This window comes from Gastrolobium bilobum, unplaced genomic scaffold (assembly GCF_033153095.1).
Source record: "Gastrolobium bilobum isolate Gb01-03AN ecotype WA unplaced genomic scaffold, APGP_CSIRO_Gbil_v1 utg9349, whole genome shotgun sequence".
NCBI classification, from domain to species: Eukaryota; Viridiplantae; Streptophyta; class Magnoliopsida; order Fabales; family Fabaceae; genus Gastrolobium; species Gastrolobium bilobum.
Window position 1 is genome coordinate 20,001 of NW_026899515.1, and position 5,000 is coordinate 25,000.

Here is a 5,000-nt window from a genome sequence, read left to right on the forward strand (position 1 = left end):
TCCCAAGATTAAAGATCTAACAAAAAAAGTCAGACTGTGGGGGCAGCCCCATTTTTTTAATAAAGAAGTAAGCCCTCGAGCTCCCAGAGACATAGTCAATTTAGGCAACATATCCTGAAAAAAGTAAAGACTTGCAATTGGAATACAAGTCAAATAGCAGAAAGTAAGACAGGGAATAATGATAAGGAAGGAATAGACAAAATGACAGAACTGCGGAGGCACCTCATCTATTGCTAAAGAAAGGGAAAGTAGGATGAAAGAAACTAGAAGACTGATCACTAAATAGATACAAATAGTGCAAATTCTGACATTACCACAAACCACTTGGTTCTTTCACTCTTTGCTCGCGGAGCGGCATACCCAAAAAAAATGCCTCGAATTTAAACCGATAACTTAAGCCTCTTTCTTAAGGGCGAACTGATCGACTTGCATGTGTTAAGCATATAGGTCAATAGCTTCGTAGCGCTTAGAGGCAAGACAATCCGTTATTCTGCCTTTTCGCAGACTGATCACTCGCGGCACACTTTCTATATCTATCTGTGGGACCCTGACGTGAACGAACGCTTTCTCATTAGACTCTCAGAATCGTTTTTCTTTTTAGCCTCAAAACCTTTCTGTTCTCTTATGAAATTTTGATTTCATAGCAAGGTTATTTCAAACACCGTCTACTGTCCCACCAACTGATCAGTGGGTTCATGTCGCACAGAAAGCGAGACCTGAGAAGGTGGATTGCAAGATGATCCTGACTTTGCCAAGAGAATTCATGGCAAAATCCAATCAGAATGAATCTTTGGAAAGGGATGTGGTGGATACTCAGTAAGCTTGCCATGAGGTAGTGATGCCAAAAGTGCCTCGAGGAGGTTACCTGAAGAAGGTTCTTCTCATTATCACTGACGGTCTAACCACGGAACTATGTATTGGAGCTTACCTGTTCTCCAGGTCTCTTATTAGGATAGGACGGAAGTCGGGGTGGCTGCACTGCGTTTTATATCTTAAGTTGTGTCCTTCTTCCCTTCAAAATGGATCGGTCAAGCTCTTCTTATCTTTCCAACTCGAAAGCCACTATTCATAAAGTCCTTGTTAAAGCAGAAGAGAATGATGGCCTACTATAAAGTAAGAAAGTCAAGCCTCACCCAAGAGTCACTCGCTGCCTCAAGCAAGCAGCCCGGGAAAGACCAGTTGAAGGTCAAGTAAGAAAATCCTAAAGACTTTCTTTCTGGCTTAGCTTACTGCTCCGTGGGTACACTTCACACAAACCTAATCTCTTTGAGAATCAGTACACGCAACTCGATCCATCCACGAAGGTGTAGCACTTCTCTACTAATACTTTACTTTACTTGCTCTGCTATTCTGCCCAAGCCTGGCTGAGGAAGAATTACGAGGCGTAAAAGAAAAAAATATGTGGATTCCAAGAGTAGGGCATACTATATTTATTTGAATTTACCCACCATTTACGAAAATTTTTGTGTTTTCTTTTTGTTTTAAAATAAAAAAGAAGAACAGTAAAGTAAGGCCATTCCATTTCGACAAAATACCCACACCCAAGTTCCATAGCTTTGGGTCCGCTAGCCCGATCATGATTTTCCTACCCCCAGAGGGAAGGGTCCTTCCCCTTTTGGCCGGTTGTGGGCGAGGAGGGATTCGAACCCCCGACACCGTGGTTCGTAGCCACGTGCTCTAATCCTCAACCGGAGAAATCGGGATGACATTTACAGAGACTCGGGAATCTATGCATAGTAAAAGAGATCATGAGATGATCTGCCTTTAGAGTCAGTAAATTGAAGATTCCTTATTTCGAATCAAGCTTACCCTAAACCGCAAGGGTTGATACGTTTCCTTACCCTAGGTTTATTGGGAAGGTAACCGAGACGAAAGGAAATATATACGGCAACCAAATATGTGTAATAGGATGATCAAGTCTTTAATCTAACTAGCTCTGGGGCAACAAAGCATTGCTAGTGCTCTGTGTTGTCATTAGATGGGTTGTGGGCTTGTTGAGCCCAAGCCCATTTATGTCAGTGGCTATGTTGGGCCTAATGGGTCACACACTAACACCTTATTGTCAAGATGATATAACATTAAAGGTGTTGAGCCTAATAATGATTGTTAGCCCAAGAAGAAGTTTGGAAGCCCTCCTAAGAGGGAGAGGGCGCATGGTATGGTTAATGGGCTTAGATGGTCCAAGACATTATTAATTAATTTCATTAGTTAAATTAATTATCAAATATTTAAATTTTGAATTTTGAAATTTGAAATTTGAATTTTGAATTTTGAATTTGAAATTCGAATTTTGAATTTGAAATTTGAATTTTGAATTTTGAATTTTGAATTTGAATTTTGAATTTTGAATTTTGAATTTAAATATTTGAACGTTTGAATTTAAATGATTAAATTCGAATTTAAATTGGCTATGAAAAATTGTTTGAATTTAAATGATTAAATTCGAATTTAAATTGGTTATGAAAAATTGTTTCATAACAAAAGGTAAGATAAGATCTTGATTGGAACAAATCCCTAGTATCAAGAGGAGATCTTTGATCTCATTCAAGGCTGATTTGGGGCGCCATTATGGGTTGTGATGAGTGTCATCTTGTCAACCAGATAAGCTCAAATCTGATTTGATTTGATGAGAGAATAAGTGAGTGAGTTGATTCAAATATGAATACAACTACTCAACGTATCTGGACAGTTTCTTGGACTGAATGGGGCGCACATATGGCTAGTCATATGATGGCCATTAAGTCAGAATATTTGATTAGGTTAAGACCTAATCTCATGAGGATGAAAAAGGAAGGTTGTTTAGAATTTTGAATTAAAACAACTCCACCTTTTTCTCCCTTGATTTTGCGCCACTTTAAGGCAGATTTTTGGAGAAAAAAAATCTGAATTTATCTCCCTTGATTGTGTGCCACTTTAAGTCAAATTTTTGGAGAAAAATCTGAATTTATAAAAAAGCTCTTTCTCTCATCCTCTTGAGCGCTAACTTTGGTGGAGTTCTTCCTTAGGTTTTTCAGAAAAATACCTAGCCAATTCTCCTCTATTCCATGCGCCACTTTTGTGATATTTTACGCTTAAAATATCACTCTTCTAAACACATTCACCTAGCCTCCTTCTTCACCTATTGAGCGCATAGCAAGCCTCTTCGTGGTGGTTAATTAGTGGCTTTCAAGAAAGTGTTCTTGCATCTTGACGTGGGTGGTGTGGATCAACGTTAGAGGGTTTGAACCCTTCAAACCTGACACTGACCTCCTTGGTGGTTTAGAATCACAAACAAAGGTAACATCATGATGTCTTAAAGCAAGAGTCTTTATTACATGTGTGCTTCCGCAAGAAAAAATTTTGTTTTTCCTTCTCACATGCTTCAGCCTTCAAGGCCAGTTACTTTCAAAAAAGCACTATCTCGTTGAAAGGTTCTATACATATGCCCTTTCTCAAGGCATTTTTTTAGACAAGGACTCCGTTTTTTCCTCTTTTCGGATGTTAAATATTTCTCAAAACATGGAGTGTGAATCAAACCCATGTTTGAATTGAAATTGAGATTCTGATGCAAGCTCTTCCCTTCTGAATCATGTAGATTCATATCTGAACGAGGTTGACAATAAGTTCTTTTAAAATTGACTCTTTGTCCCTCTGTTAGAGGTGTTCCAGAAATGTCTGCGATCGAGTAAATAGCTCTACAAACGAATGTGGATTTGAATCAGATTTCGGCGGATCAATCTATATTGATTGACTGCCTAGAATTGTTTTTGATCCAATCCGGAGGAATCCATACAAAAGGCAAATCCCTTAGGATACACCAGATCCGGCTCGGTTATTGATAGAGTGAATAGATCTGCCATTTCTTGAAATATCTCTTCTGATTCAAAATCGTGGTGTAACGTGTATCCCCCCCTATTCCGGTCATGGAATAGATGAAATAAACCAAAAAACGGATTTTTGTTCAAGAATGAAATCTTATTGGAACCGTCCAGTTCATCCTTCGGAACCATATCCCATCCAGTTCATCCTTCGGAACCATATCCCATCCTGGATTTGATGAAATAGGATGAATTGAGACGGTATTTTGTAAATACATAATTATCTTGAATATATTAACTATTTCTTTCTTTTCCGATCGCCTGGAAAGAACAAAAGAAACATCTTGTTCTTTCTTCAACAATTTCTGATCTCTAGTGGACCTCTCAGTAGGATTCGACCCCAGATGACGTTCTGACCATCTGTCAGAGAAAAAAGAACGGTTGGCTCTTGGCAGATGATTATTCATCTGCTTCTCACGTTCCATGAATAGTCGGCACATTGAGGAATATCCAGAACGGCATTTAGGGAATCGCTCTGATTCTATCTCTGTTCGTTCCGTTTGAAGAAAGGTAGGATCCCAACAAAGAATCGATCTTTCTTTTAGTTGTTGAATATCTCTTTGATTGATCAATGTGTGATATTTCGAATCCTCATTCCTAATGGAATCGAAATGATCCCTGGATTGATCACAAGATCCTTTCAATTGGCTAGAATCCGTTACTTGAATGAAACTAGATCTCATGGAATCATATTGAATATTTGATGATACATTCCGTACCTTGCTAAAAAACCGATCCTTGTTTACCAATGACACATTGTCTAACCAAATCCAATTATCTCTCGATATGTTCCTAAAAAAATCCGATTCATGCAGATTCTTCCCCCAACTAACGAAGAGATCTTGGCGGAATTGCCACATATGAAATTGAGCACAATTTTGCAAAGAAATAGCCCGCTTGTTTCTCAAGAAGAGATGGGAAATATGCTCAATATCATTTGATTGAATAGTTGACCCAGCCTCTTGTTGTTTGACGAAACCCTCCACTTCAATTGGTATTTTTTCACGAAAAGCAAACATGAGATAATAAATCCAGTCTTTCGCTAAGATTTCGAATAGCTGTCCCGAATTCAAGTTGATTATGTTTCGCCTCTTCCTCGGAGAAAGACGATCAAACAATTCCCAATCACGGTCCCTGCGGATC

At 38.8% G+C, this 5,000-nt stretch overlaps 1 pseudogene; it reads right to left on the reverse strand.

Moving 5' to 3' along the window:
- Positions 1–3,734: 3,734 nt before the first annotated feature.
- The window catches only part of LOC133290896 (protein Ycf2-like), a 2,027-nt pseudogene continuing 761 nt past the window's right edge, over positions 3,735–5,000 (reverse strand).